The sequence below is a fragment of the Bubalus kerabau genome, chromosome 4, assembly GCF_029407905.1.
Source record: "Bubalus kerabau isolate K-KA32 ecotype Philippines breed swamp buffalo chromosome 4, PCC_UOA_SB_1v2, whole genome shotgun sequence".
Taxonomy (NCBI): Eukaryota; Metazoa; Chordata; class Mammalia; order Artiodactyla; family Bovidae; genus Bubalus; species Bubalus kerabau.
In genome coordinates, this window is record NC_073627.1 from 81,170,273 (window position 1) to 81,194,497 (window position 24,225).

Genomic DNA, 24,225 nt, shown 5'->3' on the forward strand with positions numbered 1-24,225 from the left:
ATCCCCTGGAGAAGGGAAAGGCTACCCACTCCAGTATTCTTGGGCTTCCATGGTGGCTCAGCTGGTAAAGAATCCACCTGCAATGTGGGAGACATGGGTTCGATCTCTGGGTTGGGAAAATCCCCTGGAGAAGGGAAAGGCTACCCACTCCAGTATTCTGGCCTGGAGAATTCCATGGACTATATAGTCCATGGGGTTGCAAAGAGTTGGACATGACTGACTGACTTTCACTTTCATAGAGAACAAGGACACTATGGTCCAGTCCTGTGACCCATAGCCCATCAGTAATTCCGGCCCCAGCCCCAGAAATGGCAGTGAATGTAAATAATCCCCTTGCTGTCCCTCATTCTGTCTCCCCTACAAACAGTGACATACATGTGCTACGCAGGAATCAATATGTAGAAAAATACATCATTGTCTAATAGATGAAGCCAGGCTTTATAGCTAGCTAATAAGTTTAAATTGAAAACTGTTTAACCATGATGGAATAGTCCTACTGTAACTATACAATAGTGTTGCTAATTATCAAGAAGAAAATGTCACCTATGCTTCCTAAGACGGACTTTGTAATGAAAAAGAGCCCTATTAGTGGGCAGGCCTAAATAAGAAGTTTGATGGTTTTAAAAAATAGAGGATTACTTCTAGAGTATTTGGCCACTGTCTGATTTGTATTTTCGTGTCATTTTATTTGGATATTTTGGGGCTGTAATTTTATTTGGCCAATGAGATTTTCTTTGTGTTGTTGTTCAGTGGCTAAGTCACATCTAACTCCTTGTGACCCTATGGACTGCAGCATGCCAGGCTTCTCTATCCTTCACTTTCTCCCAGAGTTGGCTCAAACTCATGTCCATTGAGTTGGTGATGCCATACAACCATCTCATCCTCTGTTGTCCCCTCATCCTCCTACCTTCAATCTTCCCCAGCATCAGGGTCTTTTCCAATGAGTTGGCTCTTGACATCAGGTGGCCAAAGTATTGGAGCTTCACCTTCAGCATCAGTCCTTCCAATGTAAGACTGATGCTTTCCTTTAGGACTGACTGGTTTCATCTCCTTGCAGTCCAAGGGACTCTCAAGAGTTTTCTCCAGCACCACAAATCAAAGCATCAGTTTTTCATTTCTCACTCTTATTTATGGTCCAACTCTCACACCTGTACATGACTAATGGAAAAAACATAGTTTTGACTATACAGACCTTTGTCAGCAAAGTGATGTCTCTGCTTTTTAATATGCTATCTAGATTTGTTATAGCTTTTCTTCCAAGGAGCAAGCATCTTTTAATTTTGTGACTGCAGTCACCATCTGCAGTGATTTTGGAGTCCAAGAAAATACAATCTGACATTGACCCCATTTCCTCCCCCATCTATTTGCCATGAAATGATGGGACTGGATGCCATAATCTTGATTTTCTGAACGTTGAGTTTTAAGCCAGCTTTTTCATTCTTTTATTTCACCTTCATCAAGAGACTCTTTAGTTCCTCTGCTTTCTGCCAGTAAAGTGGTACCATCTGCGTGTCTGAGGTTTCTCTGTGAGGTTACAAATATGGAAATATGAGAACTATAGTAAATGACCAAAGGACTGAACTATATACCCTCCCAATTTGAGGCCAGGGATTCCCTAACTTTTGCTGCTACCATTGCCAAACTTGCAAATGTATCATTTGCTGTTGATGATATTTTAAATTTTTCCTTTATAATTTTTCTACAATGTAATTACTTTATATATATATATATTTTAAAGTATGACTTGTGAACTTATTATATATTGATGGCCCACTTATTACTTTTTATTATTCATTTTCTTTTTCCATCCCATATTTCAATAAATTTTGAAAGGAATTTTATATGTATATATGACATTTGTTTATTTAATTTTGTTCCCTTATAATATTGATTTGATTGGCAATGTTGCAAATTTAGTTTCTTTGGAATGTAAATTTTATTTATTTTTTTCAAGTATACATTGAGATTTATATTCAAATTTAATAAAAATCAGTCACCCCTTTAACCTTTATGTGTCTGAAACAATAAGGAATACAAATTTTAAAACTGCTAAAATTATTTCCTGAATATAATTTTAAAATTGCTGCATTTACCCTTTTTGCTAAATTTCATTTATTTCAGAATTATATGACTGCAAACTGATATTTCTTTCTCATCTATCTCCACATTTTAACTTTTGTTTTTATGGAGAAGTAAATGGCAACCCACTCCAGTATTCTTGCCTGGAAAACTCCATGGACAGAGGAGCCTGGCAGGCTGCAGTCCATGGGGTTACATGACTGAGCATGTGTGCATGAGGGTGGAGGGTGATGGTTGGTAGCAATAAACTGGTAGAACTAAAAAATATATATATTAGTCAGTCTCATTCTACTTTGCATTGTGTGATTAATAATAGGATGTCTTAATGGAGTCAGATTGGCCTATATAAATATCTTTTCAACAGTCCAGTTTAGGCCAATAACCCCTCTGAATATATTTCCACATCAAAGAAATGAGGCTAATGATAACGAATATAATATACTTACTAACTACAAGTGAGTATTACAAAAATGAAATAATATATATGAAAAGTCTATCAGTAAATGTTTGATAAATATGCATTTCTTTGGAAATAAATAAATTTGGAAAAAACAAGAAGTCATGAATAAGGTTTTTAAAATAAGCAAAACACGAGAAGCAAATAGTTTTTATACCATTGGCTAATCAGAGACAAAGATGGAATCTCTTCTGTTCATTTCAGTAACCCTAATACCAAAACAACCTAACCTCTAAAAATAACACAAAAGGAGACAGTAAAATAATAAGGCAATAATATTAATTCAGCAATTTTGTAAAACAATACTGTACTTTAATCATGAAGAATTTACTCTGTAAATGTTGAGTTGATTAAAATTAGGAAATAACTTGTATAAATTAATTGCATTTGTTGATCAAAGGAAAAATGCATATGAATATTTGTATTGGTGCTAAGAATGCATTTGTTGAAATCAACAATATTCATTCTAGATTTTTTAAAGATAATTTAGCATTTAACATGACAGAAAAAGGTTTGTATGATGGAACAGTGCAGGCATTTTCTCTTACAATCAAAGATTCCTTTGTAATCAAAACATTTTTATTAAAACCAAAAGTTTGTAGACTCTATTTACATTTATTAAATATTTTCTATATGCTAAGTACTGAATCTAAGTGCTCTGTTTTAAGCCTCTCACATAATTTGGAAGGGTAAGTACTGTTTCTGTCCTTGTTTTGCAGATGAGAAAATGAGGCAAGTATGTCTTAGAGAAATAAAATATATTTTCTAACATTATGTAGTTAATAAATGGGAAAGTTAGGACTCAAGTCCTAAATTTAGGACCATTCTCTTTAATGCTCAGGGCTTTCATACCCAACAAGAACACTAGATGGATGTTTATAACACGAGAAAATGGATGTTTAGGGCACTAATGGATGTTTAGGAACATCAAATACATTGTTGAAAGAATTTGATAGTTGAAAGAATTTGCCAGTTTAAAAGAGTAAGCATGATGAGGGAAAAGTGGGAACCCTCTTAGGCATTCTTAGAATGATGGTCCAGTACAGTTTTCAGTGCTTTAAGTCAAAGGTTATAATTCTGTACCCTTGTTCCTGCTCTAAGTATTAAAAAGTACACTTATCTAAGAAGACAAATATAAATTCATATGTGTTCGTTCACAAACATCCATTCAGAATCTACCTTATGTTACATGTTTTCTTCAGGATGAGGGATACAGAGACAAATACAACTGAGCCTCTCCTCTTTAAGATGCTCATAGTGTAGAAGGCTAAATAGGACTGTAAACAACACGCAGTATGATCCGTGCAACAGTGGAAATCATATATGATATACAGTATCACAAAGATTGATAAAGCATCTGAAAGTGAGGGTATGGATTGGTTACTTTAAGGAAGTCTTGAAGTTGGTATTGGAGTAGGGCTTTGAGAGGTCAGTTAGAGTTCACCATGAAACTTGAAATAGCTTAACATGTTTTTCAGGGAATTATAAACCATAAATTACATAATTAAGGGATTTTTTTTCTTTACAAAATCATCACCCCTTAATAATTCTGTAATATATACATTTCTATATTATTAAATAATCATTTTCAGGCCACATTTTGGATGTCATTAATTATCACTGCTCTAAAACACAAATAAAATGTGTTAAAGAGCTTTTATTTTATTCATTGTGACATTTAACTATAGCACCACACTTAAAAACGTGTTCTACCATATTATATATAAATAACTAGATAAGTAACTATATGTCTTCAATTGCCACTGAATATAATTATTGAAATTAAGATTTGTAAGGGATATAGAAAGATGTCATTCATTTCCTTCATTATGGGTAAATAAAAAGTTGCTAAAGGTCATTCAATCAAGAAATAAGCAGAGGAACTTGAAGTCAAAACTTCTTGTTCCTTTTAATCTCTTCCTTATCTTCTTCCACAACACCTAACCCTAGCTATTACATTTTTTTAAATTTAGAATTATAATATATAAGTATTATAAAAACATAATCCAACAAGAAAATAATGTAGAATGCTTTTAAAATACATATATATGTGATTAATATCCCACATATATGTGATTAATAGTCCCTTGGACTGCAAGGAGATCCAATTAGTCCATCCTAAAGGAAATCAGTCCTGAACGTTCTTTGGAAGGACTGATACTGAAGCTGAAACTCCAAAACTTTGGCCACTTGATGTGAAGAACTGACTAATTTGAAAAGACCCTGATGCTGGGAAAGATTGAAGCCAGAAGGAGAAGGGGACGACAGATGATGAGATGGTTGGATGGCATCACCAACTCAATGGACATGAATTTGATTAAACTCCAGGAGTTGGTGATGGACAGGGAGGCCTGGCGTGCTGTGGTTCATGGGGTCGCAAAGAGTTGGACGTGACTTAACTGAATTGAACTGATATGTGATTAATGCTTCAGTACTTTATTATTTTATGTTAAGGAGGGAATATTTAGCAAGCTACAAATTTGACAGATAGTCTGTAATAGTAGAGATGAGTTTCCCCTTACCAGTGTTTGCTACTAAACTATTACACTTAGAAAAGCTAAGTGAAGGAAGATAGCAGTGTTTGTGTGTGATCTGCGGACCACTACATGAGAATCACCTGAGCTGATGTCCGTCCTACTCAGGGCACACTTAACAATAACTTTTAGAATGGAACCTGAGGATTTAATCTCTACAGAATCATTAGCATGTATCTGTCTTTGAAATCTTCATTTTCTTTAGTTTTCTTATGTAGTAAGTATGTAACTGCAATTGTATCAAATTCCCTATTGTATATTTCTGTTTGAAGGCATCGAGCCATTTATTATACATAATAAATAGTCATTAAAAGGATGGTGAGGAAAACGGTGTCTCTGGAGCCTTCCATTTTATTTCTTTTTTTTCTTTCTGTCTAGTCCACAAATGAACTAATCCACTATCAGAACATTACTCGTGCTTTCTTCCATGTGGAACTTGAAAGAAGTACTATTTTTTTTTTCAATTTCTCTTGTGTCTAATTTTCAAATTAATATGAATATTTATTCTCCTCCATTTGTTTTGATCTCTTTTTGTCAATTAACCCCATCTTCTACTTGGGAAAGAAAGAAAAGGAGAGGGGAAGGAAATACATGAAAAGCATGAATGCCAGAAATCTCTGCATGTTGATTCAGCTACTTCTTAGATCAATATAGGAACTTTAGATCTGAAATTTTTAATTTAGAGTCAAAGTCTTAAAATACCAGCTATATTTTATTTATTATCTCATACAGTACCAAACTCCAAAATAACTGAGTTGAGTGTTAGCTCACTGTCATTGATTCATAAACCACCATCAGGTCTTGAAGATGTCAGTGAGGATGCGGTGGCAATTCTGTGAGCTCCATGACCATGAGAGTGAGCTATTTTACCTGTGGCAGATTCATTTTGATATTTGGAAAAACTAATACAATTATGTAAAGTTTAAAAATAAAATAAAATTTTAAAAAAAATTAAAAAAAAAGAAAATCTAAAATAAATAAAAAATAAAAATAAATAAATAAATAAAAAATAAAAATTTTAAATTTCTTTGCTAATGGTGACATCAAAAGAAGAGGAAAGATACAAAAGCATCCTATCAGAAATTTTATTTTTTTCTCTGTCATTCTTGGAATCACTAAAAAGGAGTAGCATCCCAGTCCTTTGCAGTCCTTCAGTAACTTTCTTCATTCCTTGGAATGAATGCTGAGAAAGTGGAAGCATTTCTTCACCAAGTGTGTAATTGCATGGATACACTTTTCTAACACCTCAACTAATACCATTTGTCCTTTTAAGGACCTTACATAAATAACTTTATGCAGAGCAACCCTACGGGAACTAATTAACTCTTTTGTCTCTCCAAGTGTTGATAGCTTTCTTTTTAGTTCTAAATTTATCCCTGAAATTCATCTTTCCAGACTAAATTCCAGATTTCAATTCACTACCTCATTGTGTGATGCCCTGCATTATAATAATCTTTTCTTACTTACAGCTCTTCCTCTGAGATCGGACATTCCTACAGACCAGAATTGGGCACTTATGTGTCCCTATATACCAGAGCCTAGCACCGTGTTGATTTTCGTGGTTTGTGTTTTAATGGAGTGTAACCAAACTCCATGGAGCTACAGCCATTCCTAATAGAGCTTAGTTTAGCCCACTCCACTGACCTGAAATTTCCTTCCCTAACCATTCCTTGCCCTAGAAAATGAAGGACACATGTATACCTGTGGCGGATTCATTTTGATATTTGGCAAAACTAATACAATTATGTAAAGTTTAAAAATAAAATAAAAAAATTAAAAAAAAAAAGAAAAAGAAAATGAAGGACAATTTGGCCTTGCCAAAGTCCTTCATAGACTAACCATTTTCTTAACTGACTCTTTTCTATAAGTCTTACATCAGTACATAACTGAAACAGTCTGTTGATACTTGAAATAAATTTGTAAAGAGTTGGGGGTATATAAAATCCATATGTGTATGTCCATGTATTTCTTTTATCTAATTGAGTACAACTAATTGAGTGCATGCATATAATTGAATATGCACATATAATCCTAATCTCTGAATGTATAGTAGGAAAAGTTACATTTACAAAGAACTTTATGGTATACTACCTGCATTTATCTTAACATTCACAGCTTAAATATAGCCTAATAAAAGCAACTTCTTAGACTGGAGTCCTCTGAGCAAAATCACTCCACTGTCCATTGCTTTCCAGATGGGTCTGATCTTGTCTAAGATACTTGATGTGAAGAGATAATGTCGAAATTTTTTTTCTTGATAGATGATTTGAGGGTCTCGCACATGGGATTCAGAGATGCATATGCTGGGATGGGAGACAACCACTCATTGTAGTTCATCTGGAGCACTTAATAATCTTGAGTTTCCCTATCTCTCTTTAAAAATAATTAATACTTCACAAAAGGTAATATCTCTTGAAGCAAATTTAATTTAAAAATCTGTTTTAAGTGATAGTGAGGAGATGACATATTTTAGTAAGTGGTGCATGTTCAAAATATTCTGAGAAACAAGATGTCTCAGTGTGTGTAAATGTTTTAAATTCAGGAACAACCATAAAGGGGAGTAACCATAGTAATTCTGTTCTTTTTCAGGAATGCTGTTGATTATAGTGATAACTCCTATCCAAGCTTATTAATCTAGAATCTTTCATTAAAGTGGATAATGAAGATGTGTATTTATTTAACAGGAAATGTTTAATTTGACTAAAAAGAATATAATTTTATGGCTTTAGTTTGGCAAACAGAGAAGCCAGATTGTTTATATATCTGCTGTAGCTCCTGAGATCACTATTATAAGCATTTGGCCTAAGATTTGGATACAGTCATTGAATAATGTGAAAAATCCTCAATATTTAAAATCACTTTTGGATAAAGTAGAAGCTATACAGGTAAATGGAGCTAATTTTGTTCAAAACTTTGACTTATTGTACTCTACAAAAATTAAAACCTGAACAGTCTTAAACTATGGTTGATCTTTCTGATTGTAATAGAGGTCATAACCACAATTTATATGACTTTACCAAAAATGATAAGGTTTTTGTTCATGCATTCACGTAACAGTTATTTTGAGCACCAACTATGTGCCATCTGTGGTAAATGTGGAAAAGGTAAGATTACAACTGTCACAGAATTCATTGTCTGATACTTTTTCTCCAAAGGCTAGACAGACAGATAAAACTAATAAAACTGTTGCTACAGAAAGTGATGTAAGCTATAGAATGGCCTACTTTAGCTGAGATTGTGAGTGTATTTGAGGAAATATCATTTAAGCTGGAACTTGAAAAATGAGAAACTGGAGAGTATTACAAGGAAAAGGACATCATATTCAGAGACCCTGAGTTGGGGGAAATCTTTGGAGAGTGTCAATGTGATAGTAGTTGAGTGAGTTTCAGGGAGAACATCATGAAATGAGAGAGCAGGCAGGTGCGGTGGTGTTTAGCAGGGCCTTGCAGGCCATGTTAAATTTGATGGGATTTACCGTCAATGGAATGGGATGCCATTCTGGGAAGTGTTAACATTCAAATTTCAGTTTAAATGCATCATCCTGGCTGGCTGTCTTCAAAAAAAGTTTTTAGTATGTCAAAGTAGAAACAGACAGGCAGGGACCTAAAAACAGAATTAGCATTTGAGTTGATTTATATTCTAAATGAATTTTGAAGAATTTGCTATTATGAGGGATTTTGGTACATATCAATGTCTTCTTCTGTTCTAATGTTTATTGCTCCTTCCTGATAATATAGTGTGCTGTTGGCACTTTAGAGTATAGTTAATGTCTAACCTCCCATATCATTAAATGCTATCCTACAGTGTCATATTTAAAATGCAGAATTTCACTGTTTAGACATGCTATGCATTTATTTAAATAGTTCCTTATTTTTGGACTCTGGAGTTATCTTCAAAGCTATTGTGTAATAAATAACTTTTCAATAATTCTCTACTTGCAAATCTTAATACATATCTTTAATGACTTTCTAAAGATATATTATTGGTGTAAAACCATCAGTTTCTCAGAGACAAGCATTCATCATTTCTGTGGCAAACCCACAAAACAGTGAAGCTGAGCAGCGATTAAGCTATAGTAAGTCAGCGTGGTTCACTCCTTAGTAAATGATTCATTGCCCAGTATCAGGAATGCCCCCCCTTCCCTTATCCATCCATCAGAAGATGACCCAAAATCAGCAGTCTAATAGATTATTACATGTCAGGCACTTGCAGGTTTTTTAGCAAAGACAACTGTAAATATTAAATCCACGATTTTTAAGGTATGATTTCTCTAATCTCCTTATTCTATACCAGCTCATGGTTTGGAAAACCATTACCAAACACCAGCCCCTTCAAACTGTTGCCATTCACTGAATGTTATATCCTCCATCAAATTCATACGTTGAAACTCTAATCCCAATATGATACTATTTGGAGGTGGGATTTTGTGGGGAGTAATTAGATCATGAGGATGGTGCCTTCATGAATAGGATTAGTGTCTGTGTAAGCAGAAGCCAGAGAGCTTACTAGCACTTTCTGCAACATTTTGGACACAGCAAGGAGACACTCCTCTATAAACTAGAAATTGGTCATTAACTAAGAACTTGACCAAGATGGCACCCTGAACTTGGATTTCTATCTTTAAGAACTATGAGAAATAAATATTTGTTTTTAAACCACCCAATCTCTAGTAAATGATTATAGTAGCCCAAACTAAGATAATTGCAGCAGATTTTAAAAGCTAGGAAGCACTTGGTAAGGGAAACTATTCTGAAACATTTCTATATCTTTATATTTATGCATGCATGCTCAGCTGCTGAGTCATGTCTGACTCTTAGCAACCCCATGGACAGGCTCCTCTGTCCATGGGATTGTCCAAGCAAGAATACTGAACTGGGTTGCCATTTCCTTCTCCAGGGGATCTTCCTGACCCAGGGATCAAGCTTGCGTCTCTTGTGTCTCCTGCATTAGCAGATGGATTCTTTAGCACTGAGCTACCTGGGAAGCCTATCTGTATATGCATGTATGTTTTAATAAGCATACACATGCATACACATCTATTATACATATAATATTTTTCAGCTCATCAATAGTTTTATGTGTTTCTATCTCCTTCAAGGGCTGGATCAGAATAAATAGGGGTGAATCAAACAGTCTTATGGACTTTAGACATTAATAAAATTCTGGAAAAATTTAGGGACTCTCTCTACCCCCAAAACAAAAGCAAAGCACTATTTTTAAAGACATTATTTTTATATTTGATAGCTGGAAGTCTAGAATGGGAGACCATGGGGTAAAATTTGTGAAGTCTGTTCCCTTCACTTGTCAAAAATACTCGTAAAAAAGAAGAAAAGTTGCTGCTTTGCTTATGTGTGACTCTGATCCCATGCTAATATATGTCTTGAAAGAGACAGTTTTATAGTTCACTTTATTAAGAGACTTTTAACATTGGATTCAAATTATTATTAAGTTAATGCTGATTAAATTATAATATTAATACCTCTTACATTTTTAAAAGCCTCTTTTCAAAGTGCTAGTCTTCTTGATCATCGTAATAATCAGCAGTGGCAGAATCCTGACTTCAAATGAATCTTATAATTGAGTATCAATTATAATACAGACATAAGCTTAGACTCTACAATGAAGTACATGGAAATAAGAACGGCTGGTCCACCGTCTACCTGCAGAGCAACTGCCACGCTAAACTTACTCATAACTGAGCCCCCAGTGCTCAATTATTGTCCCTCAAGTATCTTCTGAACCATTCAGCAGTGTTGCATAGCTAGAAAAACTGTAGCAATCTATGCAGGCCAGATTAAATAAATAGGGTCCCTTCTGTGTTTTCTCTGGATAAGGAAAATCAAACCCAGTGAGAGCAATGATTTATCCATTACCAGAGAGCTATGAGAAGGAGGATTAAAAGGAAAGAGGGTTTAAGCCTAATTGAGTTCTTTTTCTACTCTTCCTCAATTACATTTATATGCAGTTGTATATGTAAATTTTATGCAAAGGGAAGCAGATAGCATAGAATATGAATAAAACCCTAGCTGTGAAGACTTGGGCAAGTCATTTTCCAATTATAAAATGGAAGCTTAAATTGCAGAGAAACCCCCAACATATTGAAAATTAAATGATCATATTTATCATTTTAAGAAAAAGACAAAAATGAATTAAAAATTTATTATGAATGTTATATTTTAAATGACAATTCAAATTTTCTAATGCATAGGTTGATATTATTTCCTCAGTTTTGCCTCCAAACATACTTTTATGTGAAATCTTAAAAGGCCAAAATGCTATTTTCTTTTTTTTTTTTTTCTTTTTTTTTTAAATTTTATTTTATTTTTAAACTTTACATAACTGTATTAGTTTTGCCAAATATCAAAATGAATCCGCCACAAATTTCTTTTTCAGAGTGTTCATTGTTATAATATAGAAATGTAACTGATTTTTTGGTGTGTTGACTTTGTATCCTGTGGCTTTGCTGAATTCACTTATTAGTTCTAAGAGTTTTTGTGGAGTCTCTAGGGTTTTCTACATATAAAGTATCACCATAAATTCATGAGTAGAGATAATTTTACTTCTTCCTTTCCAATTTGGATTTTTTTTTTCTTTTCTTTTTTGTCTGGTTGCTCTGGCTAGGACATCAATACTCTGCTGAAAACAAGTGGCTAAATTGAGCATCCTTTCCTTTTGCTTGATCTTAGAGGAAAAGCATTCAGTCTCTCATCATGGAGTAGGTTATTTGCTGTGTTTTTCTTATTATATTTCTTATATTTAATAATTTCTTATTATATTTCTTTATTATATTGAGATAGTTTCTCCTTTACTTACTGTGTTGGGTATTTTTTACATGAAAGGGTATTAAACATGTCAAATGCTTTTTCTGCAACAGTTGAAATTATTATAATCTGTTTTTCCTTCTTTCTGTCAATGTGGATTTTTGTACTAATTTTTTTCATATTTTGAACCATTCTTGAATTCCAGGGATAAAGACACTTGGTCTTGGTGTGTAATCCTTTTAATATGCTACTGAATTCAGTTTTCTTGAGGATTTTGCATTGATGTTTGTAAAGAATATTGTCTATAATTTTATTTTCTCATAGTATCTTTGTCTGACTATGACATCAAGGAAAAGGCTGAGCTCATGGAATATGTTAGGGAATGTTCTTTTCATTTCTGGGGGGGAAAGTCTGAGAAAGATTGATGTTAGTTATTCTTTTTTTTATTTTTTAACTTTACAATATTGTATTGGTTTTGCCATATATCAACATGAATCCGCCATAGATATACACGTGTTCCCCATCCTGAACCCTCCTCCCTCCTCCCTCCCTGCACCATCCCTCTATTCTTTAAGTGTTTAGAAAATTCACCAATGAAGCCATCAGGTCCAAGGCTTTCCTTTTTGGGGGAGATTTCTGTTTACCAGTTAAGAAAGCAGTTTATTATTATTCATGTATAATAGCATATTTATATAGATTATATTAAATATATTTATTATATTTTAATCTACTAAATATAATATATTTAATATAATTTAATATATTAATGTTTAATATATAATATAATATATTTAATAGATTTTATTATTATATGTTATTATATTATATATTATATTTATAACATTATAAATATATTATATAAATATAATCTATTGAATATAAATATAATCTATATATTTATTGATAATCTATAAATTTATAATTTATATAGATTATAAATAAATTTATAATCTATACAAATTATATTATATAATATATATTATATATGTAATTAATAATATATATAATTGTATATATAAATTATATATAGATATAATTATAAGTTTATAATCTATAAATTTGTAATCTATAATTTATAATCCATAAATATAATCTATAATTTATAATCCATAAATATAATATATTTTTATATATTTAAATCTAAATATAATCTATTAAATATAATATAATAATCTATTAAATATATTTACCTATATTTAATAGAATAATATATTTATTATTCATTTATAATAGCATCCAAAGTATTACTTAGAAATTAACAAAGGAAAAAAGACTTGTAGAATTATAAATACAAAGCAGGGACTTCCCTGGCAGTCAAGTGGTTAAGACTCCATACTTCCACTGTTAGGGGCACAGGTTTGATCCTTGGTCAGAGAATTAAAATCCCTCGTGCAGCACATGGTGTGGCCAAAAAACTAAAAAAAAAAAAAAAAAAATTGCAAAGCATTTCTAAAGTAAGGAAGATAAAATTATTTAAAGGGTACTGACTTTCCATTTGGGAAGATGAAAATATGTGGGGATGAACAGTGATGATAGTTGCACGACTGTGTGAGTGTGCTTATTGCCATTGAATTGTGTTCTTAAAAATGATAAAATGATAACTGTTATGTTAAATATTGATACAAATATTGATCTATTTTATCAAAATTAAAAAGTTTTTTTCTATTAACCTTTCTTCTTTTTTCTTTTATTTATTTTTTTTTAATTTTTTTTTAATTTTATTTTTAAACTTTACAATATTGTATTAGTTTTGCCAAATATCGAAATGAATCCGCCACAGGTATACATGTGTTCCCCATCCTGAACCCTCCTCCCTCCTCCCTCCTCATACCATCCCTCTGGGTCGTTCCAGTGCACCAGCCCCAAGCATCCAGTATCGTGCATCAAACCTGGACTGGCAACTCGTTTCATACATGATATTACACATGTTTCAATGCCATTCTCAAAAGCAAATAAATAAATGTAAAGGTATTCCATGTCATGGATTGCAAGAATTATCCCAATAGCACATTTTGCACAAACTTAAAAATTCATCCTAAAATTCATATGGAATTTCAAGGGATTTCAAATATCCCAAACAATGTTGAGAAACAACAAATTTGGAGGACTCACACTGCCTCATTTCAAAACTTACTGCAACTGTAGTAATCAAAACAGTGGTACTGGCATAAAGACAGACGTATATACAGATGGAATAGAACAGACTCCAGAAATAACCCCTGGCATGTATGGCCACATGATTTTTGACAAAGATGCTAAGACCAATCAATAGGGAAAGGACAATCTTTTCCACAAAGGGTGTTGATAAAATTGTGTATCCATATATAGAAGAATGAAGTTGGACCCTTACCAAACACCATATGAAAAAATTAACTAAGGTTGAATCAGGAACCTAAATGTAAGACCTAAATACAAAACTCATAGAAGAAAACATAAGATTAAAAGCTTTACAACATTGAATTTGACAATGATTTCTTGGATGTGACCAATAAAAGCATAAGTAACAAGAGAAAAAAAAAAATATATATATATATAAATTGGATTTCAGGAGAATTTAAGAACAAATTGTGCCCCCCAAGGTTACTAAGGCAAGCCACAGAATGGGGAAAATATTTGCAAATCACATATCTGATAAGGGATTATTATACCAAATATATAGAGTATTCCTAAAACTCAACAACAAAAAATCAACCTGATTCCAAAATGGTCAAAGGACCATCGTGATGGTTTCATGGGCATATAACAACTCACTGAGTTGTTGTATACATTGAATATATACAGCACTTTACATATCAATCATATCTCAAGTGGTTTTTAAAATGCCTAAGATGGTCAATTTTATGTTATATGATTTCTATCACAGTGAAAAACTGGGGCAAAAGAAAGCCAAGCAGAAAATTCTTTGGCCCCTTTGGGTCGTTGTTAGATTTTTGCCATAAAGCCTAAAACGGAATATGTAATTCATTAAATTTCATTTTTTTTTTTTTCAGGAAAATCTGGTCTGTAAATTACTGATTTGAGCTTGTTTTTATATAGCCAGTTATAAATTCATGCTTTTTTTTTTAAATGCTCTCCCCGAACACCTGATTCATCATAATGTGCGGGCATATTTAAAGGAATAAAGAAAATTCCTAGATATGAACAGCTTGCATTGAGAATTTATTCTTGCAGCTAGCAGCCTTCAGAGGTGTGTGCCTGTGAACTCTTAGCAGCTTCTTGAATCTCAGCCAGCGTTTGGGTCCCCTGAGTGTGACACGGAGGGGGAAGCTATTTGTAAGAGCACCAGACCTGTTTCAGCAATTAATTACTGAGAAGCAGTGGACATTTACTTCATTTTCAGAAGTGTTCTAAGACACATGTAGAAACTGTTGCCCAACAATTGACTTTTCAGACTGATATCAGAAGAAAAAATAATTGGAGTTTCAAGCTATCTGAGTAAACTGTCAGAGCTTATGTTGTGAGAAAAAGCAAATAAAATATACACCACACATTTCCCACTTACCGTGCTTGTTGTTCAGAATTTTCTAGTATAAATTCTAATCAAACTTCGCCTTACTATATCTTTTGGGTCTTTATCTTGGAAATAATGAGCCACTGGCAGTCCTGAAGCAGCAGCTTCATGCTCTCATTAACGCCAGGGCTTAAGTCATAGAAAATCTCATGGGACTCTTCGCTCTGACACTCTTTGTTTTGTTTTTTATAGTGTGCTTGTTTTCTTAGTTGAACAAAAAAATCTAAGTAGCCTTTTAGCTGGTTTGGGGGGACATTCTTATCTTTAGGCCTGCGCAGTCCTGCTAAAGGCTCTTAGCACTTTTAATATGAGCAGTATCTTGTTATTTTTTTTAATCAGTAACCCCATAAAACAAAAAACTATTCAACTCTGAGTGGTCCTTATAGCTCCTAGCTTATCTGCTTAGTAATTTGATTATATCCATATCATAAAATAAAATGAATAAATTTTTAAGACAGCTGAATTGAATTTTAACTTTTTGTGCTCTATAGTCTTTCTCCCTTCCTTCCTCCCTTCCCTCCCTCCCCCTCTTCCTGCCCCTCCTCCTTTCCTTCCTCTCCTCATCCTCCTCCTCTTTCTCTCTCTCTCTTCCCTCTCTCAATAGCAAAATGTATGTTTTCCATCTCCCTGGGTGTGCTTCACCATTAGTGGAATAACATTAATGGACCAGATGAAATCTGACCTCCATTCCACTCTGGCACGCGATGACTCTGTTTCTAGTGGCCACTAGGAGCAGGGTAACAACCGGACCAGCATGCTCTTTTTCATGGTATCTTGGGCACTCTTACCGTGTGATCATTGGTGCTGTTTCTGTTTACAATGGCTTTAAAATATCATAAACCTGTGCATGCACACATACACACACACACACACACTTGCATATCTGTCAAGTCAGTTTTGAAATAAGAAATCTGCATTTTAAGCCTTCATCAAAATCTGAATGCTATATTTCAGAATCTCAGTTATATAGGTTATATATTCAGTTATATATTCTGAATATATACTCAGTTATATATTCAGAATCTCAAATATATAGGAAATATATTTAACACTGTCGAAGAAAGCCACATCAGGTTCAAGTCAAGTCATTCAGGAACTCCACTATCAACAGCAAAGTTCAAAATGAATACATCAATAATAAATTAATGGAAAAAAAAAAGAAATGAATGGGATGGGTCTGATGTTTTCTTCCCCAAAGGAAAGCTGATAGGGGTATTAAAAATTATGTTGGCCCGTTTTTCTGAAAGATGGCCTTGGCTGAACTCTGTGTAAGTCCTTTGAGTGAGAACTTAGACAAGGAAATTATATCATAGCAGAAGCACAGAAAATAAGTACCATCAGTAACTGCACACACAACATAAACCTTTCCTATTTGTTCTCAGAAAGTATTAATTTGAATACATGAACCATGATTTCTAGAAAAATTACAACATGAAAAGAATTTTGTAAACAGGTACCCAGTGGGAGTTAAGGTCATATGAGGGAGGGACTGGTCATTGGAAATCTGTCTTGTGTTCCTCATATCATTCAGTAATGAGGAAGATATGACACTAAAGACAATGAAATTAATTTCTAATAATGTTTACAGAATCTTTTGGAGAAAATGTTAGAAATTCAGCCACCGCCTATGATGCAAATGTTCTAAATTCTTTATTTATGAGTTTCAAAGCAGGCATTCTTTTGTCACATACAGGGGCTATGGGCTGTGGAATGAAAGGCCATCTTCCTATTTGGATGACTTTCAGAAAGTTGGAAAACATCTGTGAGCCCAAGTGCTCACCTTCTATAATGAAGGCTTTTCCAAATCTTCCGATCTATATTCCAAGTAATAATAATGATGATACTCAAGACGTTTTGAGTGTTTCTGATTTGTTATACAGGAGCTGCGGGGTTCAATCTCTGGGTTAGGAAGATCCCTTGGAGGAGGAAATGGCAACCCACTCCAGTATCCTTGCCTGGAAAATTCCATGGACAGAGGAGCCTGGCGGGCTATAGTCCATGGGGTCACAAAGAGTAGGACACAACTGAGCGACTGAGTACACACTCTAACAGTGTACAAAATGCTTGATAAAGTGATCTCACCATAGGTAAATATTAATAATATTTCCTTCCTTTACACATGAATAAACTAAAAATTAAAGAGGATAAATGATGTATCCAAGGTCTCCCCATGAGTTACTAACCAGACCTGATGAATGCAGGCTGTATAGTTCCAAAGACAAATGCCTTACCAAAAGTCACTCGGCACTGCTTCCCTTTATGTACCACAGAGCTGCTGAAAGAATTTTAAGCATGGTAGTGAAATAATCAGGTTACTTCTCTTTCCTGTCTTTCTCCCCTTTCTCCCCTACTTTTGTGTCTCCCAGTACTCCATCCTGATTTATTTTGCCAAATAAATTGTTATTTATTTTATTTATAAATAAATTTTTTATAATGTAGAGGACCAGCTGCCTCTATACTATATCAAATGCACATTGATTTCCAAGTTGTTGTTTTGTTAGGATGCCTTGGCCAACTAAGAAGTCTTCTTTAGAGTGAATTTTGTGGTCTTCTTGCTTCTGCGGGGGTTTATGGCTGAAACTCAGACACACATTTATTTGTTGGATTGAACAAAAAGTTCGCTCTGGTTTTTCCAGAAGAGCTTATGGAAAAACCCAAACAAACCTTTTGGACAACCCAGGAATAAAAATTAAAAAGTAGTAGAATTAAAAAGTTATTTTTTGGGGCTCCAAAATCACTGCAGATGGTGACTGCAGCCATGAAATTAAAAGACAGTTGCTCCTTGGAAGAAAAGCTGTGGTCAACCTAGACAGCTTATTAGAAAGCAAGACATTAGTTTGCTGACAAAGGTCCGTCTAGTCAAATCTATGGTTTCTCCAGTAGTCATGTATGGATGTGAGAGTTGGAGTATAAAGGAAGCTGAGTGCCGAAGAATTGATGTTTTTGAACTGTGGTGTTGGAGAAGACTCTTGAGAGTCCCTTGGACTGCAAGGAGAGCCAACCAGTCCATCCTAAAGGAAATCAGTCCTGAGTGTTCACTGGGAGGACTAATGCTGAAGCTGAAACTCCAAAACTTTAGCTACCTGATGTGAAGAACTGACTTATTTGAAAAGGCCCTGATGCTGGGAAAGATTGAGGAGGAGAAAGGGATGATAGAGGGTGAGATGGTTGGATGGCATCACCAAGTCAATGGACATGAGTTTGAGCAAGCTCCTGAAGTTGGTGATGGACAGGGAAGCCTGGTGTGCTGCAGTCCATGGGGTCAAAGGGTTGGACATGACTGAGCAACTGAACTGAACTGAGTAGTAAACAATAATGTAAGGAAAAAGGCTAACAGTTAATTATAAAGACATGAAGCATCCTCTTAAAATAGCATGCTTCCTTTTCCTCTACTTCCTCTCTCCCAGCTTCCACCCTTCCCTCTAGCATATGTCATTTCACACTTTCACACTTGTTTGTTATCTGCTGCAAATTAGCAGGAACCCTTAAGAAAATTTGCAAGTATTGGCACCAAATCCAAATTTCATTTCTCAAGTTGTTTGTGGCCTTAGAAACCTCTCCTCTCTGATGAGCCTGTCCCAGTATAGGGAACTGGGTGAGCTGCAGAACCTGAGTCCTTCTCTTTAATTCTGTTTAACCAACTGTCCCCAGATAGAGGCATCCATTAATGAGTAATCATAGCTTTTGAATAGCACCTTTATGCATGGTTGCTTCTCCTTTCTGCAACAACTTGCTGAGTTACAAGGAAATTGATTTTCTATATCATAAATGATTAGTTTTATAACCTGACTTTGGCTGTTACTCTTTTCTTTTTTTTATATATTTGCCTCAATTTTTATTCCTTTTATCACTCCTTCTCTTTATTTTTTCTTTCATTTTCCTTCTCTTCTGTCCTGTTTTTCCTTCTTTCTTTACTATTTTTCTAATCCTGGTAGTTTATAAATCATTACTAACTGTTGTCTAAAAAATACCTGAAAGTAGAGGGTGTTTTATTTGATGGGAATGTTAGGACTTCAAGCCCAGGAGGCAGCATCTCAGGTAGCCCTGAGAACCTGCTTTGAGGAGGCAGAGGATGGAGTCAGGATATACAGGAGTTTGTAACAAAGGGGAGTAAGCAGTGTGAACATCAAAGATTACCGTTAATTAAGGAAAAACAGACATCTCAAGTTAAGGAATTCAGTGCTCTTCTATGTATGGGAAGATACAAGAGTCTGGGATTATTGAAGTCATTCCTTTCATATGCATCTCTGCTATCCAAGGCCAGCATCCTGGGTGTTTTTGGTTTTTCACATTCTCTGAACTTCCTCAGAGCTCCTCAGCAATCGCTGGGGATGGAGTGGGGGTGGCATCTGCTGGATCACAGGCTTTGTTTTCCCTTTTGAGGGTCCTCATTCACATTTGGAGGCCCCAAGTCACTGATGACTGTTACATCTTTGTTTATTGATATATCCCATTCCACAAAACCATCACAAATACATTTTAGAATATGTGTGTGTGTGTGTGTGTGTGTGTGTATCTACACATGTGTATATATACGTTCCTAGAAATAAACAAACAAAACAAAACAAGGTAAGAGGTACCATATCCTCTTGTAATACTTAGCTCCTGTAACCAGAGATTAATTGAGTAACCTGGCAACCCACTCCAGTGTTCTTGCCTGGAGAATCCCAGGGACGGGGGAGCCTGGTGGGCTGCCGTTAATGGGGTTGCACAGAGTCGGACATGACTGAAGTGACTTAGCAGCAGCACTCAATGCAGAGATGAAGAGATTAGATAAGGTTTTTGCTAGTGGCAATTCTGATTGTTTGGATTATAGAGTCATCATGAACTCTAGAAGACAAGTTTCAATAGGACAATGCAGTTGGAGATTCATTATTCTGACCAGTCTGGTATCTTTCCTCAAGACTGATGTTTTTGGGAAGAAAGGATTAAAATGGCTCCTTCTCAATTCCTTTTCATGTGAAAGCATGTTTATCCTGGTTGACTATTTAATTCATACCTTAAAGAATAAATAGGACATTAAAAGAAGAACAGTTTGCTTAGGATATGTTGCATATAGCCTCCTGTTTTTTGAGAAATCCTAAAGCAAATTTTCTAAAGTATAAAGAGTAAGAATCTGAGTGAAGTTAGATTAGAGAGTGTTGTTTTCACCTGTAGTTTTAATTGATTTGAAAAATATGGTTTTATTGTTCAAGAGGCAAGAAGATAAAGAATGTATGCAGAGAATAGCAAGCTAATATACCTGGCTAGTAATAATCCTAGATTAAGTACAGTTGGCAATCGTGGAAGGCAAAGTTGGACAGGTAGCTAGTAGAAGTCTAATTTACATATGAGAAATCTTGAATGTAAATCAAAACTGATGGGCAATCATGGTACATTATTGAAATTTTGGAAACAAAGAGATAAAAAAGATAAGAATTTTAATGCATTGCTACTGCAGGAGGAAGTAGAGCCACAGAGATTAATTAGAAAGCTGTTGGCATATTAGAAATTAAAGTACCACAGTGCCTTGCCAATAGCTGTCACTTAATAGATTCTTTTAGGTTAAATGAGTAAAGGAATTAACTAGCCTTTAATCTCCACATTGTTGGTGAAAAATGACATGGAAGGAAGAGAGATCATATAACCAACTGAGGGAGATTTAAATATTGATAGAGAAGGAGGTCTGAAATAGCCTAGAATTCAATGGCTGAAAACTTAATAGAAAGAAATAGCTTGTATTCCAAAAACAATTGTCTCTAAAGCTGTTTTCCATGGATAATTAAAACAGCACAATTGCTTTGCCAACAAAGGTCTGTCTAGTCAAGGCTATGGTTTTTCCAGTAGTCATGTGTGGATGTGAGAGTTGGATGCTGAGCACCAAAGAATTGATGATTTGAACTGTGGTGTTGAAGAAGATTCTTGAGAGTCCCTTGGACTGCAAGGAGATCCAACCAGTGCATTCTGAAGGAGATCAGCCCTGGGATTTCTTTGGAAGGAATGATGCTATTGCTGAAACTCCAGTACTTTGGCAACCTCATGTGAAGACTTGACTCATTGGAAAAGACTCTGATGCTGGGAGGGGTTGGGGGCAGGAGGAGAAGGGGACGACAGAGGATGAGATGGCTGGATGGCATCACTGACTCGATGGATGTGAATCTGAATGAACTCCAGGAGTTGGTGATGGACAGGGAGGCCTGGCATGCTGCAGTTCATGGGGTCGCAAATAGTCGGACACGACTAACTGAACTGAACTGAACAATGATGCAGTAATTGTACTTTATTTTACCCTCTTGAATGAAGGAGTTTGTGTTTCTACTGTCATCAATGTTGTAAAGCTAATTGTAATAGTTGTTGTTTGTTATTCAGTGGCTAAACTGTGTCTGACTCTTTGCAACCCCACGGACAGCAGCATACCAGGCTTCCCTGTCCTTCACCATCTCCTGAAGTTTGCTCAAACTCCCGTCCATGAATCGAAGATGCCATCCAACCATCTCATCCTCTATTGTCACCTTTTTCTCCCTTTAGTCTTCCCCAGCATCAGGGTTTTTTCCAATGAGTCGGCTCTTCACATCAGGTGCCAAAGTACTGGAACTTCAGCTTCGGCATCAGTCCTTCCAATGAATATTCAGTGTTGATTTCCTTTAGGATTGGCTGCTTTGATCTGTTTGCAGTCCAAGGGACTCTGATAGAGATAAAATTAATAGATTTTCAATTAAGAATTGAGGAAAATCTGTTCAACGAAGGAGATGGTGAGCATGGTACTAGAAATACCGAGTTAAACTGAGGTGGAGGTGATAGTTCTGAATTCCCCAGAAAAAAAAAAGAGTGGAGACTCAGCTTTAGAGCTAAATACAATAGGTATTTCAAAAGGATAGCTCTTTTTGAAGAACCTGTTTGTATTTCAATTAAGGAGACACCTACGTATATAGCAATGTTGAATAATAATGCAGTGTTTCAAAAGCCCGAGGGAGAATAAAAATAAAATAGTTTAAATTAAATTGCAAGTTACTTTAATATACATTGATGTTCTTACAAAGGTTTAAGCCCGTACAATATTAAAGTATCAACAAACTTAACCAAGAGCTTCTGTATTAACCAAGTTCTTAATTAACTAAGTTCTTATTCTTAACCAAGTTCTCCTAGGCAGGGATTTGTTTCGAAGAACCTTTATATGTTCCTGAAGAGAAAAGCACATTCCTCCTGGTTGAGTTAATCTCTTAATCTAATTGAAAATTCAGTCTCCTCTGACCTGCTCCATATGAAATTCCTCAGTTCAAGGGTTCCTATGCCAAATTGAAAGTTGTGGGCCTCCTGGAATTTTGCAGTGAAAACTAGGGCAGCTCCATTTCTTGTATTAACAGTTATGCTCCTTCATACCTTTCAACAGCTGTAACTTCCTCCTCCAGAGGTCACTGAAAGTCACTGTGGATGAAATGATTCAGCCTTGTCATATTTACAGTGGCAAAATGTCAATACACAAAGTGAGATGATGATAAACAGCTGATTGTCAAAGTTCAGCCTGAATGCAGGCACTCAAATGAAACAAAATCCCCTGGATTATTTCAAAAGAATTAGGTCCTTTCTAATTATGCATCCCAAGATGGCAACATTTAGCTTCTCAAGCCAAGTTTGAAATAACTCAACATGGTAGTATCATTTGTTCTTATACTTAATATCTTTTATTTTTTCCTTTAAATGTAGTTTCATTCATTTCATTGTGACTGACAATTGTAAAATAATCTTTTGTAGGAATTTGTTCTTAACACTTTGAATAGTCTTTTCAGTAACACAATTTAGAGGAAATATCAATAAAATCTGCAATATTCCTGCATGCTCAGTCATGTCCAACTCTTTGTGACTCTTTTGGACTGTAGCCAGCCAGGCTCCTCTGTCCATGGGAGTTTTCAAGACATGAATACTGGAGTGGGTTGCCGTTTCCAACTCCAGGGGATCCTTCCAACCCAGAGATCGAACCTGCATCTTCTGCATTAGCAGGCAGATTCTTTACCCCTGAGCCACTGGGGAATCCCCTATGATATTCTTAGTTTCGAAATATTTGAAATAGAGTACATATTAGGCTTAATATATTTTTAAAAAAGAAAAAATTTGTTAATAAGTGAGATGATTTGTCCTTTAAATTCCTATCACAAATCGTTTGGAGAATATATGTATTCCTTTGTGATACAAAAGAGCAATGTATTATTTGCTTAATATAAAAAATTAAAAAGAACATTCAAGCAATGAAAGAAAGTTCAGTTATTATTGTGGTCTGAAAGAAAAAAGAAAAATATGATGCAGGAATCTATACTGAGTAATATAAAGAGTAGCATGAGCACTTTTTAAGAAATGTAGTGGGCATAATTATGACCGTTCACCAGAAAGAAAAAAATATTCCTGCATGAGTATTGCCCATATTCACTTTTTCTTTAAGGAGGAAAGATGTTGGCCCATTGGATCAGCTTCTGCACTCTCCTTTATCCATCTGTATCTATATCTATCTATCCATCTATCCATCCAAATTTAGGTTAAAAAATTATCAGATAAATGGAGAAAGCAGGAAGTGTAAATTAATCTCTGCATACAAAGCTAGGGGGAGAAAAGAGCTCATGCCCAGAAAAATATTCAATTTAATTTATAAAGTCTTACCTTCACACTCTGTGTGTAAATCACTGTGCCAAGTGCTTAGAGGGTGTAAAATTGAGTAATACCCAGTCCCTCATCTCCAACAGGCTTACAGTTTTATAGGCAGGAATCTCATCACTATTATGCAAACTCTGCTACTTGCCAAACTAGATTAAAATACAAGCATATTGCTTTGGGATTTCAGGAGAATTCTAAGGTCACTCTTTTTTCTTTTTATAAAGCAGTGGCAGTTTTGGAATAATTCCTCAAAATTTTTGC

General features: G+C 34.8%; 1 protein-coding gene across 17 annotated transcripts in view; it reads left to right on the forward strand.

Moving 5' to 3' along the window:
• The window catches only part of LINGO2 (leucine rich repeat and Ig domain containing 2), a 681,723-nt gene that overhangs the window by 158,441 nt on the left and 499,057 nt on the right, over window positions 1-24,225 (forward strand). The gene's annotated exons all lie outside the window — the stretch shown is intronic.